The sequence below is a fragment of the Macaca thibetana genome, chromosome 11 (genome assembly GCF_024542745.1).
Source record: "Macaca thibetana thibetana isolate TM-01 chromosome 11, ASM2454274v1, whole genome shotgun sequence".
NCBI classification, from domain to species: Eukaryota; Metazoa; Chordata; class Mammalia; order Primates; family Cercopithecidae; genus Macaca; species Macaca thibetana.
In genome coordinates this window covers 2850001-2869300 of record NC_065588.1, presented here as the reverse complement: position 1 = coordinate 2869300, position 19300 = coordinate 2850001, and the positions used below count along the sequence as shown (strand labels likewise).

General features: G+C 48.6%; 1 protein-coding gene and 1 pseudogene across 1 annotated transcript in view; one reads left to right on the top strand and one right to left on the bottom strand.

The window, feature by feature from the left end:
* The window catches only part of FKBP4 (FKBP prolyl isomerase 4), an 80905-nt gene that overhangs the window by 26494 nt on the left and 35111 nt on the right, over window positions 1-19300 (bottom strand). The gene's annotated exons all lie outside the window — the stretch shown is intronic.
* Window positions 13423-19300, top strand: part of LOC126930354 (IQ motif and SEC7 domain-containing protein 3-like) — a 20772-nt pseudogene continuing 14894 nt past the window's right edge.

Sequence of the window (19300 nt, the reverse complement as noted above, 5' to 3'; positions counted from 1 at the left end):
CAGATGTTATCAGCAGCTGAACAGCATCGACAGAAACCAGGTGCAGACAGAAGCAGAACAACCGGTTTGGTGGAGAGATCTGATAACAAAAAGTTGGGAAATAGGTAAAACAATAACTTGGGGGAGAGGTTATGCTTGTGTTTCTCCAGGCCAAAATCAACAGCCAATTTGGATACCATCAAGACACATGAAACCTTATCATGAGTCAGATGCCAAGGAAGAGACTCCAGGAGGATCCTGAGGACCCCCCAGTTGTAGCCATGTCAAGACTGATGCTGAGGAAGACCCCAGCTATCACAAGCAACACCCGTCAAACAGCCACCCACCTGGGGACAGATCCAGAAGCCATCACAGATAGCGGGAGAAAACCTGAGGAAAGCGGGACAACCAGTCACAATGAATAATTGAATGGTAGCTATGAAAGCGGTGATCACCATGGCCCTGAGTGTTCCTTCAACAAGGGCTGACACAGAGAACAATTATACTTATGGGGCATATTTATCAAACTTGGCTGGCAATAGTGCCTGGATGTAATCACTCTATGACGCAGTTACACATGCTTTCTGGTCTCAGTATTTACCATAATAAATCTGCTCCTGTAATTGAAGTAAACAGCCCTCAAAAACCTATTTGTAAACAGAATTGGACCTGGCCAGAAAAAATGAACATACTTGTTTAGGACGATTGCGTTGCAGAACAGACAGAGGTGCTGTGCAACGATGCCTATGGAATCATTGTTGATTGGTCCTCTAAGGGGACATTTAGCTTGAATTGCACCTTTCAGTCTGCCACACTATGCTCAGCTGGTCAGAATAAAATGGTCAGATGGTAGAAATGATAAGAAATATGGCAAGAGTTCCTATTATCTGGAAACATGGTGGTATAGTGGCACCTCAACCTCAAATGATACGGCCCACTCTAGGAACTACACATAAGGATTTGTGGAAACTATTAAGAGCTCTTAATAAGATCAAAATTCGGGAAAGAATAAAAAAGCATCTAGAAGGATACTCTACAAATTTGTCTTTGGATATTGCAAAACTAAAAGGACAAATATTTAAAGCATCCCAGGCACACCCAACCTTAATGCCAGGAACTGGAGTGCTTGAAGGAGCTGCAGACAGAATAGCAGCTAGTAACCCATTACAATGGATAAAAATCCTTAGAAGCTCTGTGATTTCAATGATGATTGTGCTCTTAATCTGTGTTGTTTGTCTTTGTCTGCGGATGAGGATCCTGACTCCTGCAAGCAGTAGCTCACTGTGACAAAGCTGCCTTTACTTTTATCGCTTTGCAAAACAAAGAAAGGGGGGCATGTTGGGAACAGGCCCCCAAATCTGGCCATAAACTGGCCATAAATAAAATCTCTGCAGCACTGTGACATGTTCATGATGACCATGACACCCACGCTGGAAGGTTGTGGGTTTACCGGAATGAGGGCAAGGAACACCTGGCCCACCCAGGGCGGAAAACCGCTTAAAGGCATTCTTTTTTTTTTTTTTTTTTTTGAGACGGAGTCTCGCTCTGTCGCCCAGGCTGGAGCGCAGTGGCGTGATCTTGGCTCACTGCAAGCTCCGCCTCCCGGGTTCACGCCATTCTCCGGCCTCAGCCTCCCGAGTAGCTGGGACTACAGGCGCCCGCCACCTCGCCCGGCTAAGTTTTTTGTATTTTTTTTTAGTAGAGGCGGGATTTCACCGTGTTCGCCAGGATGGTCTCGATCTCCTGACCTCGTGATCCGCCCGTCTCGGCCTCCCAAAGTGCTGGGATTACAGGCTTGAGCCACCGCGCCCGGCCTTAAAGGCATTCTTAAACCACAAACAATAGCATGAGTGATCTGTGCCTTAAGGACGGGCTCCTGCTGCAGATAACTAGCCAGACCTATCCCTTTATTTCAGCCCATCCCCTTATTTCCCATAAGGAATACTTTTAGTTAATCTACAATCTACAGAAACAATGCTTGTTACTGGCTTGCTGTCAATAAATATCTGGGTAAATCTCTGTTCGAGGGTATCAGCTCTGAAGGCTGTGAGACCTCTGATTTCCCACTCCACACTCTATATTTCTGTGTGTGTGTCTTTAATTCCTCTAGTGCCGCTGGGTTAGGGTCTCTATGACCCAGCTGGTCTCAGCAGTGAAACCCTGTCTCTACTAAAAATACAAAAATTAGCCAGGTGTGGTGGTGCATGCCTGTAATCCCAGCTACTCAGGAGGCTGAGGCAGGAGAATCACTTGAACCCAGGAGGTGGAGGTTGCAATGAGCCAAGATCGTGCCACTGCACTCCAGCCTGGGTGACAGAGCGAGACTCCATCTCAAAAAAAAAAATAAATAAATAAAAATTATATATATTTATGTATATATTATGTATATAAATAAATATATATTTATAAACAAATATATATTATAAATATATATATTTAAATATATATATTATAAATATATATATAAATATATAAATATATATATAAATATTTTTCTCCTTTCCCAGGTCTCATTAGGTTGCCCAGTCTTGTCTTGAACTATGATTTTGGTATTGTATCTAAAAACATCAATGCCTTACACAAGAACACATGGATTTACTCCTATGTTTTCGTCTAAGAGTTTTATAGTTTTAGTTTTTACATTTAGATCTGTGATCCATTTTCAGTTAATTTTGTGTGTGGTGTTAGACATAATTTGCACATCGATATCCTATTTCCCCACCACCATTTGTTGAAAAGATTATTCCTGGCTGGACACAGTGGCTCACGCCTGTAATCCCAGCACTTTGGGAGGCCGAGGCAGGAGTACTGCTTGAGTCCAGGAGTTTAAGTCCAGCCTGGGCAACATGGTGAGACACCTGTCTCTACAAAAACAAAAACAAGAAAAGACTATTTCTTTCCAAATGAAGTTTCTTGACCCATTTGTCAAATAATTGACTTTAAATGTAATGATTTCTTTCTGGGATTTCAGTTACTTTTCAATTAATTAATTAACCATTTTTTGGGGGGACAGAGTCTCATTCTGTTGTGCAGTCTGGAGTGCCAGTGGTATGATTATATCTCACTGCAGCCTCAAGCTCCTGAGCTCAAGTCATCCTCCTGCCTCAGTTGCCTAAGTAGCTGAGACTATAAGTGTGTGTCACCATTCCTGGCTAATATTTTATTTTATTTTATTTTATTTTACTTTATTTTAGTAGAGACAGAGTCTCGCTGCATTGCCCAGGCTGGTCTTGAACTCCTGGCTTCAAAGGCTCCTCTCTTCATGGCCCTTTGAAATGTTGGGATTACAGGTGAAAGACGCCACACCTGGCCTTTATTTCTTTTTACTTTTTTTTAGACATGTTCTCTTTCCATTGCCCAGGTTGGAGTGTAGCAGCCAATCATAGCTCACTGTAGCCTCAAACTCCTAGGCTCAAGAGATCCTCCCATCTCAGCTTCCTGAGTAGGTGGATTGCAGGCACACACAACCATGCTTGGCTAAATTTTAAAAATTAAATTAATTTAATTTTTAAATTAATTTAATTCAGACTGCCTGAAATGGTCACTCAGGCAGTCTGCCTCCAAAGACCAAACCCTGGATCACAGTGCTCTCTCTCCAGCACACACTTCCATTCAATTTTTTTTTTTTTTAATAGAGACAGTTCTCACTCTTTATGTTGCCCAGGCTGGTCTCAAACTCCTGGCCTCAAGGGATCCCCCAAACTCAGCCTCCCAAAGTTCTGCAATTATTGGCATGAGCACTCAGCCCAAGCTTTCAGTTATTCTCCGGTGACCTATACATCTGTCCTTATGCTGATACCATACTCACTTGATTACTTCGTAGTAAGTTTTGAAATTAGGAAGATAGGTCCTCCAGCCTTGTTCTTCTTTTTCAGGATTGTTTTGCTTATTCTGGGTCCTTTGCATGTCCATATGAATTTTAGGATCAGCTCATCAATTTCTGCAGAAAAGGCAGCTGAGATTTTGATAGGAATTGGGTTAAACCTGTAGACCAATTAGGAATATTGACAATAATCTCTAGTCTTCTCATCCATAAACATGGAATAGCTTTGATTTATTTAAAGTCATCTTTAATTTCTTTCAACAATGTTTTAAAGTTGTTAGTGTACAAGTCTTGCTTTTGTGAAATTTATTCGTAATATTCTATTCTTTGAGATGTTATTTTGAGTGAAATAATTTTCTAATTTTCGTTTTTGGATTGTTCATTGCTAGAACTACAGTTGTACAGAAATACAATCAATTTTTTTTTTTTTTTTTTTTTTTTTTTTTTTTGAGAGGGAGTCTCGCGCTGTCGCCCGGGCTGGAGTGTAGTGGCCGGATCTCAGCTCACTGCAACTCCGCCTCCCGGGTTTACGCCATTCTCCTGCCTCAGCCTCCACAGTAGCTGGGACTACAGGCGCCCGCCACCTCGCCCGGCTATTTTTTTGTATTTTTTAGTAGAGACGGGGTTTCACTGCATTAGCCAGGATGGTCTCGATCTCCTGACCTCGTGATCCGCCCGTCTCGGCCTCTCAAAGTGCTGGGATTACAGGCTTGAGCCACCGCGCCCGGCCTTTTTTTTTTTTTTTTTTGAAACAGAGTCTCGCTTTGTCACCAGGCTGGAGCGCAGTGGCGCGATCTCGGCTCACTGCAACCTCCGCCTCCCGGATTCAAGCGATTCTCCTGCCTCAGCCTCCTGAGTAACTGGGACTACAGGTTAGCACCACCAAGCCCAGCAAATTTTTGTATTTTTAGTAGAGATGGGGTTTCACCATGTTGGCCAGGATGGCCTCGATCTCTTGACTTCGTGATCCGCCTGCCTTGGCCTCCCAAAGTGCTGGGATTACAGGTGTGAGCCACCTCGCCCAGCCATAAATAAATGTTTTAAGAAATATGTAACACCAAAGTTAACAAGAAAAAATGTAAAGGTCTTTAAAGGGTGTTTTTTTTTTTTTTTTTTTTTTTTGGCATTACATTTTTGGCAAATTATACTGGGAACATTCTAACTCGGGCTGGGTTGAGGTAGGAGAAAAATACAAAAATTAGCCAGGTGTGGTGGTGCATGCCTGTAATCCCAGCTACTCAGGAGGCTGAGGCAGGAGAATCGCTTGAACCTGGGGAGGCGGAGGTTGCGGTGAGCTGAGATCGCGCCACTGCACTCCAGCCTGGGCAACAAGTGCGAAACTCTGTCTCAAAACAAAAAAAAAAAAAAAAAAAAAAAAAAAAAAGAACCTTCGTGACATGAATGAATATGAAGGGCATTCATAACATTAAGCAAATAAGCCAGAAACCACACAGAGAAGCAAAACCACACAGTGTCACTTACATGTGGAATCTGAAAAAGTTGAACTCAAAGGAACAGAGAGTAGAATGGTGGTTATCAAGGGCTGGGGGTGCTGACTGGGGAGATGCTTGTCGGAGTTAGGCAGGAGGAAGAAGTTCCAGAGATCCGCTGTATACCATGGTGATTAGAGTTAACAACACCACAGTGCAGACAGGAAAATGGTGAAGAGAGTAGGTTTGAAGTGTTCTCACCACAAAAAATGGTAACTGTGTGAGGCCACGCACGTTACATAACTCAGTGTGTTCATATTTGAAAAACACTGCCTTGTGCACCGTAAATATATCCAATTTTTCTTTGGTTCTTTTTTTTCTTTTGAGACAGAGTCTCACTCTGTCTCCCAGTCTGGAGGGCAGTGGTGCAGTCTCAGCTCACAAACAAAAACAAAGTAGAGGGAACAGCATGAGCCTGGAGAACCTTTTCACTGCAGGGCCAGCTGGTGGCGCCACCTTTTGGGTAGATGAGAAGGTGCTGACTCCTGTGGAGTGAAATCAAGGGGCAGAGAAAAGCCCTCCCTGTGCCCTGGAAATGCCCCCGTGGCTGGAGCATCCTCCCATTTCATGGATGCTTGCTGTTATGTGTTCCTGCAGAGCCTGCAATGATTGCTGCCCGGGGACTGGGGTGCAGTCATGTTTTATAAAACACACAGGAGCACTGAAGAGCCAGGTTGCGTGAACTTTGGGAAAATTGTTTATCTGGTGATTCTCAACCCGTTTGGAGACTCGGGGCCAGCTTTGAGAAGCTGGTGAAGGCACATTTGCACAAGATTTTGCACACAATCCCAGAGAGTCTCAGGCCCTGTGAAACTCATCCCTAATCCCCAGATGCAGAGCTCCTGCTTTATGCCGCTGCAGTTTATGCCTTAGTAAGAAAGAATGACTAAGAAGAAGGTTTAGCTGGGGTGATGGGGAGTGCAGATTTCTGCGGGGAATAGGGATGTGAGAAAGGGCTCTGAGGGAAGAAGAGGCGCAGAGAAAGAGAGCAGTGTGACCCAGGAGACCTCTGTGTGACCTTGACACACTGGCTCAAGGCCTAGGCTGGTCAGAACGCACGTGTCCTGAGTGACCCTGCCCCCTTTGTCAAAGACCACTGTGCGTGGGGAGAAGTTTCTGGGCATCTCCATAGGACATGCCCTGTGTGTTGGACGGACAAGCAAGCTACGTTTCTCAGCAGTAACTGCAAAAGACGATGGGGAGACAAATCATGGAGCTGTCACGAATCCTGGAACGACTTGGCCATTTCCTACAGGGTGGACCCTGAGACCCAGGGCACTCGCTAAGGACACTCACCGTCTTAACTCAGTGATGAGCTGTTTTTCCTGTGTGCAGGTCTTTGCTAGGTGCTCTTACACCTCTGTCCTCACAGCAGCCCTGAAAGGAGAATGCATGGGAGGCAGTGTGGCCAGGCTGCCTGTGCAGACCACTGGCGTTCAAGTGGCATTTACTAGGGGTGAGACCTTGAGCCGATCCCTTGCCTTTCCCGAGCCTCCTCCTTCTCGTCTGTAAAACGGTAACAGCGCGACGGCCTCTCAAGGGTGGTTCGGTCAGGACGATGACCGTGAAAGCACAGTGTGGAGCTGCATCCGTTTTCTCTTGACGTGTCACAAATTACCAAAATACGTACTCTTCATGATTGTAGGACTGAATCCCCTGTTTTCCAGCTGGATGTCAGCCGGGGCAACGCTCACCTCAGGGAGGCCAACCATGTTCCTTGCCCCGAGGCACCTCCAGCTTCGGAGCCAGCAATGCTTCCTCATTGGATCCCTCTCGCCCTTGAGTCTCGCTGCCTTCCCTTCCTCTGACCTCTAGACCCAGATGTAGAAGGGCTCATGTGGTTAGGTCAAGCCCACAGGGATCATCCCCCTATATAAATGCCAACTGCAAAATCCCTTCCCATCAACACCCGTTACTGAGTCACTGAGTAACTGACAGAAGATGTGTGTGTACCAGGACCCTGGAATTTTGGGGGCCATCTCAGAAATCTGCCTCCGTGAGGCCGATGTTAATAGGATTTTTATTTGCATTTTAAAATTTTATTAAAAATAAAAGAATTTTTATTCTTTTCAACGGCTACATCATATTCCATTTTTTAATACATGCCGCAATTTCTTTACCCATTTGTCTGTTGATGGACGCTTAGGTTGACTCCTGTTTCTTTCAGGTCAGCCAACACTTGCAGTGTTGGATTCCCTTAAGGTTTTCTTGGAGTCATGGGGTTCTTTGAAAATCAAGGCAGCGTCTTGGGTGAGGGGAACGGTCCAGTCCTGGTCGTGTCGAGCGACGGGAGAGCTACACCTTGGTCCTGCCTCGAAGGCTCAAGAGGGCCGTGTGAAATCGTAAGGGCTTGGACCAACCTCGAAGACATGAGGAAGGAGTACTTCCCTCGAGGCTGTGGAAAGGGCTGGGACGACCTGTCCTCACTCTGTCCTTGTGCACACAGTGCATTTGCCAGCTGGCCGAGGCTCTGGCTCTCAGTGGCCGTGGAGGTGTCAACTTGGAGCCCCAGCTGGGGAATATCCCAGGCGTGCTGTTCCAGCTGGTGAGTGCTGCGGGCTGGAGGCAGCCTGTCCTGGCCCTCTCTCTCTTCTTCCCCAGATCGGGTCACCACCTCCAGACGGTACAGGGGTCTTTGACATGGCGACCTTAGCTGCACACACTGCAGGCGTCTCTGAAACAGGCACATCTGAAACAGCCTGGATTCTGGGCACAGAGAGGGACGTTTTCCAGGAGGTAACTTGGATACATCCTGTGTGCTTTCTGGGGTGACAAGCCTTTGTGGCTTCCCCTGAACTCTAGGGAAAAGGCAGAAGGTTCTCCTTGGCCCGTGGGAGGTGCCAGGTCTTCTGTGTTGTGGAGTAGGCAGAGGACAATTGAACATTTTGCAAAAGGATGACGCCTTCTTTATATTTAATTTGATGTCCTCTGTCTTGTTCCCTCTGCGGCTGGGAATGTGGATTCCTGGGTTCCAGTTTTCTGTTCTCCTTACAGCCTGGTTGCCATGTACTGCATGGCTTCATGCCTCAGTTTCCTTCTTCACATGTAGGGTCCCTGGTTTCCATCCTCCCAGGCCTGATGGCCTTGGTCTCCCTACAGATAAGTGGCAAATACTACTCAGATTGTTACTCCATGCTGAACCACAGCTCAGCTCTGAGAGCTTTCAACATACTAAGTTCATATGGTTCCCTAGCTGTGTGTGTGTGTGTGTGTGTGCGCCCATGTGTGACTCAGGACCACTTTGGTCTCTCTCTGGGCTGGAGTTGGGGCCTAGGTTCCTATGGGAAGGTGGGAATTCCATCCTCCGAGACAAGATTCGAAGTAATTAATGAGAACTTTGCCTGAAATTGAGGGAATCAGAAAGGGCATAGCCACGGCCCCACCCCACCCCTATTGTTCCCACTGCCTCACCTGGGGCTGGCTGCCCTTTCTCCTGGCATGATCGCCATTTCAGAAAGGCACTCACGGCAGGACAGCACCGATGGACACCTGCGCTGCCTGTGGGCAGGTATGTGGGGCAGGAGGTGCACTTGGCACATGCTCGGCACATGGCAAGTGCTGGGTGGACCTGGTTCTCTTTCTTTTTCTTTCGTCCAATTCATGGTCAGTGGTTTGCTGTGAGCATGATTTAAGCCTGGGTATTACCTGCTGTTTAAACATACCCCTGACTGCCCTGTATTCACACCCTTCTTACAGTCAGGTTATACGGCGGCGATCAACTGGTGATTTTCCTGCAAAGCGTCATCAAACCCGAGGAGCCTGCCAAGGCAGTGGCAGCCCTGCAAGCCTTCAGGGATGTGTCCTGCAGAGGTGAGTGGCAATGGGGCACAGTCCTGGGTTCTAGGACTCGATCGTTCCTAGGGAAATCTGCTTTCTCTGGAGACAGTCCAGTATAGTAGTTAGAAGCACGATTTTAAATGCAGAGTCATCTCAGTGGGTTCGGATCTTGGCTGTGCTTCTCACTAGCAATGTGGCCTAGGGCAAATGACTTTTAGGTTGTGCCTCTATTTCTTCATTTGAAAAACAGAGGTAAAAATAATTGTTCCCTTTAGGGATTTTTAGTGAGGGTGGAGTGAGTAAATGTGAGGTGCCGAGAACAGGGCCTGCTCTGGAATGGTTTCAGAGTGGTTTATCTGTGATTACTGCCTGGAAGAGCAGGCTTTGCCTCCAATCAGGCGTGGATGTCAACCTTTCGCTCTGTGCTAAGCACTGTGCCAGGCATGGAGAACACACACAGAGAAGACAGCCCCTGCCCTCAGTGAGCTCCCTGTAGGGTGGGGAGGGTTGAGGCTGTCCACACGGTGAGACAGTGCAGGACAACATGCTCTGGGCTGCTTAGATGGGAGTGGTGATGCTGACAGGAAGGCAAGCAGGGGGAGGTCAGGGAAGCTGGGGTGGACTTTACAGAGGGGACGGGCCAAAAGCAAGGAGGAGCCTGTGACCATGGGTCGGGACAAGGAGGCCACAGGGGAGAGGAGCAGCAGCCGAGGTTGGAAAGGTTGAGATGGACAGACATTGGAGAGGACAGCTTGTCTGGAGAGGCAGATTTGTGTGGGCAGTCATGGAGACCGGCGAGGGATGGGGCTAGAATGCCCTCCTGTGGAAAGTACCAGCCAGGCTTGTGGGTTTCAGTGTGGTTGGAGGCGCAGGGATGGCTGAGATGCCTGTGGAGACTCCACCTGGCCTTTGATGGCCAGGACTGTACCTGGCGTTCCTCCCACCCGGCATTCCTCTGATGTCTCCCCAGGCAGCAGAGGCGAGGAGGAGGAGGCTGACCTCCGGCTGCATGCCTGTGTTTTCTCTAGTGCCCCAGATGGAGACCTTGAAGAAGGAGGTGATGAGTTCAGTGGTTCTGCTGATACAGAAAAATCCGAGACCTGTGAGTGCAGAGGCCGTGTGTTTGTGCTGGGAGGGCAATTGCTTTCTTGAGACCCTGATGTCATGTAAATGGACAGGGGAGGCAGATAGGGAATGAGTAGGAAGGCATCCTCACCAAGCTAATTCAGGCTGAGACCCCTGCCCTTCTGTTCTGTTTGGGTTCTTTAAAACCAGAGAAGAGTTTGAGAAGTGGAGAGGTGGTGCCTACCTGCCCTCTTCTGAGCCTGTTCTGTGGGCAACACTGTTGTGTCCTCAGGGGAGACATGGAGCTCCAAATGACACTGACTCAGGCCCCAAGAACCCACAGGTTGCTTGGGAGGAGAAAGCCTTGAGCTTCATGGCTGGAGCGGGGCCTGGGAAGCTGTATTTTTAACAAGCCCTGCAGTCAGGGGTGCAGGCAGCAGAAACTCCCAGGTCTGGATGGTGTAGGACAGTGCGTTGGGATGGCTGCAGCAGGGCCTACTAGTTTTGAGTGTTAAATAGAGAACAATGCATCAGCCTGAAAAACAAGGGCCCAGTTCCCAGCAGGCTCACAGGAGGCTGGGCCCTCAGGACTTGCCAGATTGGTTCCTGGCTTTCCCCACAAAGGCCAAAACATGAGACCTTTCCTTTACTTGGATTCCCCTCCACCAACACTCCTGCCAATTTCAGTGTCTGCGGCACACAAAGTGTGGGAAGTCAGTGCTTGGAGTTCTCCAGGAGGACGACGGGGCTGGAGTGGGTCGGAACTTCAGAGCAGAGGACGGAAGTGGGCAGGTCCAGTCACGGGTGGTCTGTCACAGCCACAGCGCCCACTGAAGGGTCACAGTGGACTTGGAGTCAGGAGGCCCGAGGTCCTTGAAGACCTCCCTGACCTGCTCTGGTCCCCTGTGTGCTCACCTGGAACAGGAAGCCATCCTGCAACCGTTTCCTGTCACGCGTGTGATGGTCTGTGACCCAAAGGGTGCGCACGCCCCTGCTGAGCTTTGTCGAGATTCTGGGGCAGCACAGCTACTTGACCCTGCCCCAGGGGAACACCATCAGCCCCCACCTTATTAGGCTCAGCCAGCCGGAGCCCTCAGTGAGCAGGACCTGGTGCAAGTGAGGGGACCGAGGGTGGAGCGAGCCAGGGGCAAGGGACAGAGAAGGGCAGGGGTGGGAGCAGAGCCACAGAATAGGGGCCTGGCTGGCCTGACAGGGAGGTGCTTTGGCATCCACACCCCTCATCAGTGGGCCGGGGCCACCATTCCAGGCCTGATGCCAGATATGGAGGGAGGAGGGAGGGTTGAGGGTCACGGGGGTCCTAGGAAGAGGCGCCCCAGGCCAACGGGCTTGGAGGGGGGGCCCTGGGCACATAGTGTTGGGACTGGAACACGGGGAGGGAGAGGAAATGGGGAGGGCCTGGCTGTCTCCTCTGTGTGGCCTCGTTGTGAGCTTCTTTCTGTTGACCTGGGACAAATCCCCCAGCCTTTCTGGACCTCCTTTTCTCAGCAAGTATGTTTTGAGTTTCTTAATTTTCCCAGTGCTGTGATAGACATAAAGGACACGTGGAGAGACAGGATGTATACCTGACTTTGAGGGGTTCACAGTGCTAGGGAGGGAGACAAACCTGGAAGTGACCTCACCACCCATAGTTAAAGGTGACAGAGGTACTAACAGGTGCAATGGGATCTTAGCAGAGCAGTGGATAACTTGGCCTGCAGGAGTCACAGAGGGCATCACAGAGGAGGTGGCATCTGAGGGCATTTTGGGCAACTTGTTCAGCAGGTGGAAAAGAATGGGAGGGCTCAGTTTCGGCTCTACCATTCTTTGGGTTTGTTCTAATTTTCTTCTTTGCCTTCATTCTTCTCTGCTTCCCGTTTGCTTCTCTGGCTGTTCAGTTGTTCTCCCTGAAGGCCTACAGAGAAAAGGCATTTGGAAAAAATGCCCTAAGGCTGTTATAAGCCCCACATCCCATCGCCTCCCCGCACCCTGTCGTCAGTCGAATGTGGGCCCGCTGTGGATGTGGGAGGTGCCCCAGATGTTGCAGATCCTGGATGGTGAGGACTTGCTTGAAAGGGAGGAGGAGTGGGGCTGGGCTGTGGGGCCGACTGTGGAAGGGATGGAGTTCCAAGCTGAGCCGGGGACGGACTGTTTCCTCTCGGGGGTGAATGGCGGACGGGAGCGGAGCTTGCAGTGAGCCGAGATCGCGCCCTGTCCAGCCTGGGGCACTGGAGTGTCAAAAAAAAAAAAAAGAAAGGGAGGAGGAGTGGGGCTGGGTGGGGATCTGCTCATGTGGGTCATGCTGTATGCTGGGCAGACATGCAGTCCAGAGTCCAGAGTCCTGTGGCTCCCGTCTCTTCTTGCAGATGGAGGACCCGGGAAGATTGTGGGCTTTGAACCAGACACAGCCGTGTCTGGCCCCTGCCTATCCCTTGGCCTCCAGCATCCCTCTCTGTAATATAAAGTCCCCTCTCTGCAGTGGCATTCCTGCTCGGCTCTCTGGTCTCACCTCTGTCTCCTCCCGGATCTTAGGAAGTTCCTGTCGCTCTTGGAGCTGGATGGCAGAACAGAGCTGCTGCTCACCTGCTACTGGAGTGTGCTCTGCCTGCCCCCGTCAGAAGTGATGCAAAAGGAGGTGTGCAGACCCACAGAGGGGCAGGCCAGTGTGGTAATGAGCTCTTTGAAGGCTGTCAACTGTTGTTGTTTTTGAGAGGGTAGAGGTTGTAGGCTTGACAGTTTTATGTAAGGCTTTCTTGTCATCTCTAAGAAAAACAAAAAGGAAGGTCTTATCGGAGGAAGGGGCTGCTAGGTGAGGCAGCCTCACCTCCACCCAGGAGATTATCATTCTTCCGCAGGGCACTCACTGATGATCACTGTCCCCCTGGAATCTTCTGGCTCAAAGGTGGACACTGACGCCCTCCCTTTGTTTATTTCATTGCTATTATTATTGTTATTGAGATGGAGTCTCACTCTGTCACCTAGGCTGGAACGCAGTGGTGCAGTCTTGGCTCACTGCAATCTCCGCCTCCCGGGTTCAAGCGATTCTCCTGCCTCAGCCTCCTGAGTAGCTGGGATTACAGGCGCCCGCCACCACGCCCAGCTCATTTTTTGTATTTTTAGTAGAGATGGGGTTTCACCGTGTTGGCCAGGATGGTCTCGATCTCCTGACCTCATGGTCTGCCCACCTTGGCCTCCCAAAGTGCTGGGATTACAGGTGTGAGCCTCCGCGCCCGGCTGACTCTCTGCCTTTATAGCTGTGGTACAGCTGAATCCAGGCTGGAAGGTGCAGACATGACTTTCCTCAAGGCCCATGGGTGAGCCACTGCAGGGAGCCCAGGGGTAGGAGACTGAGTCCCTTTCCTGCAGGGCCACCAGGGTTTCCTGGAGGGAGGGCGGGGGCTTCGTGTCTTCATCTGCATTCTTTGGTTTTTCTCTTAGGAACTCTTTCCCGATCTCTGAGTATTCCTTTATCTTGACTGGTTGTTCTCATTTTATTGATGCCATAGTTGCTTGGATTTCTTTGAGGATATTAAGAATAATTTTTTCGAGACAGAATATTCTGCTATCTATCTATGGAAGAGTTTGGTTTCTTCGGGGACTGTTGGCTTCGTGTGGTTCTGGTGGTGGTGGGTGGGCGTTTGACAGGGCTTCCTCATATGTGAGGCAGGCTGGGAATCCCAGCTGCCCAGCAAGATTGGCTTTAGTCTGGAGCTGGGTTTCTTTTGAGGACTTCATTCTACAGAGTGCGGCCTTTCCTTTTCTTTCACGCTTCCTGCCACTTTTGAGGCCCACAAGTATCTTGAAGGAGACCTTCCAGGCATATCACCTACTTTCTTGATAAGGTTTTGGTTTAAAGGCAAATACTCACTTTTTCTGGGCAGGTCCACATTATTCATGAAAGGGCAAGTGGGAGAAATGCCTTGTCCTGGAGATTGTGATTGCCCTGCAGATGGCCAGGCCAGCCCTCTTTCTTCCCTGGTGCCAGCGACCTCCTAGTCATTTCTACTGACCCAAGCAGCACGCACCAGGAGCAGAGCCCCAGAATGAGCACAGCGTAGGGTGTGGGAATACAGGGCTGGGGGAAGCCCAGGCAGACTTTTGTGCTCTTGTGCAAAAAACAGAGGACTCCATTCAAGTTCACAGAGGGAAGGCAGCACTTGGAAATGTAGCGGGCAAGTTGCAGGGCAGAATTTAGCAGGGAAGCCTTCCTGGGGGAGAGAGAGAGCCCAGTAGAGTTTAGGAGGAGGGAGGGGGAATATTGGGGCAATACTCTTTGAGTCCCTCTTTCCTCTTCAGTCACTGTTCGGGAAGTCCCCGAACAGTGGTCTCTCTGCAGGCTGGTGGGAGCTCCCAGAACCGAGACACACGGATCCAGGCCTGCTTGGAGGTCAGTGGGATAAGGTCCTTGAAAGTCGTGTATTGGGTTCCTAGGGTTCTCTTAATAACGCGCCATAGCTGGCTGGCTTTAAACATCGGGTGTTCATTGTCTCAGTTGTGAAGGCTAGAAGTTCAAAGCCAAGGTGTTGTCAGGGTGAGTCCTACTGGAGGCTCTGAGGCGGATCAGCTGCTTGGCTGTCTCCTGGCTTCTGCCGGTTCCTGGCACCCTCTGTTCTGGGCCTTGGAGACACGTCACTCAAAGCTCTGCCTCCATTTTCACAGGGCGTATTCACGCGTGTGTGTGTGTGTGTGTGATGTGTGTGTGTGATGTGTGTGTGATGTGTGTGCATGTGTGTGTGTGTGATGTGTGTGTAACATGTGTGTGTGTGGGGTGTGTGTGTGATGTGTGATGTGTGTGTGTGATGTGTGTGTGATGTGTGTGTGTGTGTGATGTGTGATGTGTGTGTGATGTGTGATGTGTGTGTGATGTGTATGTGTGTGTGATGTGTGTGATGTGTGTGTGTGATGTGTGTGTGGTGTGTGTGTGGTGTGTGTGTGGTGTCTGTGTGTGATGTGTGTGTGTGTGATGTGTGATGCGTGTGTGTGATTGTATATGTGATATGTGTGTGTGATGTGTGTGTGCGTGTGTGTGTGTGATGTGTGTGTGTGATGTGTGTGTGTGTGATGTGTGTGCATGTGTGTGTGATGTATGTGTGTGATGTATGTGGTGTGTGTGTGTGATGTGTGATGTGTGTGTGATGTGTGTGTGATGTGTGTGTGTGTGTGTGTGTGTGTGTGTGTGATGTGTGTGTGTGGGTTGTGTGTGATGTGTGATGTGTGTGTGTGATGTGTGTGTGATGTGTGTGTGTGTGTGATGTGTGTGTGATGTGTGATGTGTGTGTGATGTGTATGTGTGTGATGTGTGTGTAGGATGTGTGTGTGGTGTGTGTGTGGTGTCTGTGTGTGATGTGTGTGTGTGTGATGTGTGATGCGTGTGTGTGATTGTATATGTGATGTGTGTGTGTGATGTGTGTGTGTGATGTGTGTGTGATGTGTGTGTGCGTGTGTGATTGTATATGTGATGTGTGTGTGTGATGTGTGTGATGTGTGTGTGATTGTGTGCGTGTGTGTGTGTGATGTGTGTGTGTGTGTGTGTGTGTGTGATGTGTGTGCATGTGTGTGTGATGTGTGATGTATGTGGGGTGTGTGTGTGATGTGTGATGTGTGTGTGATATGTGTGTGTGTGATGTGTGATGTGTGTGTGATGTGTGTGTGGTGTGTGTGTGGTGTGTGTGTGTGGTGTCTGTGTGTGATGTGTGTGTGTGTGATGTGTGATGTGTGTGATTGTGTGTGTGATGTGTGTGTGTGTGATGTGTGTGTGATGTGTGTGTGATGTGTGTGTGCATGTGTGTGTGATATGTGTGTGTGATGTGTGTGTGTGATGTGTGTGTATGTGTGATGTGTGTGCGTGTGTGTGTGTGATGTGTGTGTGATATGTGTGTGTGGGGTGTGTGTGCGTGATGTGTGATGTGTGTGTGTGATATGTGTGTGTGTGATGTGTATGTGATGTGTGTGTGATGTGTGTGTGTGTGATGTGTGATGTGTGTGTGATGTGTGATGTGTGTGTGTGATGTGTATGTGTGTGTGTGTGTGTGTGTGTGTGGTGTGTGTGTGTGTGTGTGGTGTGTGTGTGTGGTGTCTGTGTGTGATGTGTGTGTGTGTGTGTGTGTGTGATTGTGTGTGTGATGTGTGTGTGTGATGTGTGCATGTGAGATGTGCATGTGTGATGTGCGTGTGTGTGATGTGTGTGTGTGATATGTGTGTGTGTGATGTGTGTGTGTGTGATGTGTGTGTGTGTTCTCTTTTTTCTTTCTTGAAACAGAGTCTAGCTCTGTTGCCCAGGCTGGAGTGCAGTGGGGCTATCGCAGCTCACTGCAAGCTCCGCCTCCTGGGTTCACGCCGTTCTCCTGCCTCAGCCTCTCCAGTAGCTGGGACTACAGGCGCCCAACACCACGCCCGGCTAATTTTTTGTGTTTTTAGTAGAGACAGGGTTTCACGGTGTTAGCCAGGATGGTCTCGATCTCCTGACCTCATAATCCGCCCGCCTCGGCCTCCCAAAGTGCTGGGATTACAGGCTTGAGCCACCGCGCCCGGCCATGTTCTCTTCTTAATAGGACAGCAGTTATCGGACTAGATAGGGCCCACTCTAATCCACTGTGAGCTCCCCTTACGTTGATCTCATCTGCAAAGACCCTCTTTCCAAGCAAGGTCCCATTCTGGGTTTTAGGTCGACATGAATTTTGTCAACCCTGTAGAGCTGAGAACAGAGCGGTCAAGGGTGGGAGAAGAGATCAACCTGAGGATCAAGCTTGGGCACAGAGCTTTGAGAGAAGTGTGATCAGGGTTAGGGTCTGAGCAATGTTGGTCTTCTCCCTTGGAGGAGAATTTTCCCTTCTTCCTTCTGCTCTTCAGCCAGGGCTGCGGCCATCTCCTCTCTCAGCTCCTTTCTGCTGCCTCCAAGGAATTAAAGGTCGGAAGCATGGGCTCTGCACTTCTGGACCCTGCAGGTCCAGAGCCTAGTTCTCCTGTTAGCTGTGTGGCCTTGGGGACGTATGCCACTTCTCCCTACTCCAATTTCTCTGGGGAAATGGGACAACAGTAGTACCTGGTTTATGCAGTTGTTCTGCAACTGAGTGAGACAATGTTTGTAAAGTGCTTGGCTAAAAGGAGTGAAGTTCAGGTTCAGGCAGTTTGCCTATGTTAAAATTGCTTGGCTGTGTTTTTAGAGATTTGGCTCACTTTATGCTAAGGTCAGTGTGATATTCTGGCCTTCTCTTGATTATCCTGTTCCCCACTTACCACATGAGGCTTCAGTTTTCTTTGCAGTTCTTTTTGTTGTCAGAATTGAGATCACTCGGGGGTACACAGACAGAGTATTTTGTTCAGAAGTTACTGAGGTAATCATTTTCTGTGTGGTTACAGCATCAAATTGATATAATTTAGATTTTAAAATTTGTGTTAAATTTTAGAATTTCTGTTCTCATTTCTTTTTTTTTTAGGTGGAGCCTCACTCTGTCACCCAGGCTGGAGTGCAGTGGCGCCAGCTCAGCTCACTGCAAGCTCCGCCTCCCGGGTTCATGCCATTGTCCTGCCTCAGCCTCTGGAGTAGCTGGGACTACAGGTGCCCGCCACCACGCCCGCTAATTTTTTGTATTTTTTTTTTTTAGTAGAGACGGGGTTTCACCGTGTTAGCCAGGATGGTCTCGATCTCCTGACCTCGTGATCTGCCTACCTCGGCCTCCCAAAGTGCAGGGATTACAGGCGTGAGCCACCGCGCCCTGCCTCTGTTCTCCTTTCTTAATAGAAGATATTGGTGATGTAAAGACTTACATAAGTAAAAAGTCACAACTACAGTTGTACTTGGAGTCATCTTGCTCCCATCTGGATCCTCTTAACCTGCTCCTCAGTCAGCCCTATGGAGAACCATATTCATTGGCTTCTGATTTGTTCTTGCCATTTTTATTGTGGAAAGAGGCAAATATGTGTTTCTGGTACATTCTGATTTCCCTTTTTTTCTCACACAGTAGGTAGTGCAGTCTCTCCAGTGCTCTGAATCTTGCTTTTATCACTTATGCACAATAGGTGGCAAATATATTCCTGATTTTTTATTGTTGCATACATTGTGTGGATGGACTATAGTTTACCTGATCAGTCCCCTATGGATGGGCATTGGGCTGACTCTGATCAATCATCATGTTGCAGCTATCTGCTAGTTCTCTTCTTAACTTTTTTTGGATATAATTGTGGATTCATAGGTAGTTGCAAAAGTAGTAGAGGGACAACCAGGGCATTGGCATCGGTTGACTATTATTAGACAATGGACCTTGTTAGACTACGGACCTTATGCAGCTTTCAGTGTTTATATGCACTCTGTGTGTGTGTGTGTGTGTGTGTGTATTCTATGCAAGGTGATCTCATGTGTAGTATCTTGTAACCATCTCCACCCCTGCCATTGCCATAGAACTCTTTCCTCACTGAGTGGAACTCACCTCCCTTGTCATTCTTCTTTTGAATCACATCCCCACACATTGCCCCTGTGTCCCTGGCAGCCGCAAATCCGTTCTCTATTCTCCGTCTCTAGTTTTGTCATATGGAGGATGTTATGTACATAGAACTGCATAGTGTGTAACCTTTTAAAAGACTGGCCTTTTCCACCAAACTTCCTTCTCTCATGATCCTCCAGGTTGTTGCCTATATCAGTGGTTGGTTTCTTTTTACTCCTGGGTGGTATTCTCTTGTATGGATATCCTAGAGTTTGTTGACTCCTTCACCATTAAAAGATATTTGGGTGGTTTCCACTGTGAGGCTATTCTGAATAAAGCTCTTAGGAACATGCATGTACAGGTTTTTGTGAACCTGAATTTTCATTCTTTGGCTTAAATGCCAAATAATGCAATTACTGAGTCACATGGGAAGTACATGTTTGGTTTTTTAAGAAACTGCCAAATTCTTCTCTAAAGTGGCTGTACCATTTTTCAGTCACACCGGCGATGTATGAGATGTTCAGTTTTCTTGCATTCCTGCTAGCACTTGGTGTTATTTTTTATCTTACCCATTCTAACTGGCATAGTGAGAGCTCATTGTGGTTTTAATGTGCATTTCTTTAATGGCCAGTGGTGCTGACCGTATTTACATGTGCACATTTGCTGTTCAGCTACTTTGTTTGGTGAAATGTCTGTCCATGTCTTTTGTCTGATTTCTCATGGGGTTTTAAAAAAATGTGCTGAGTTTT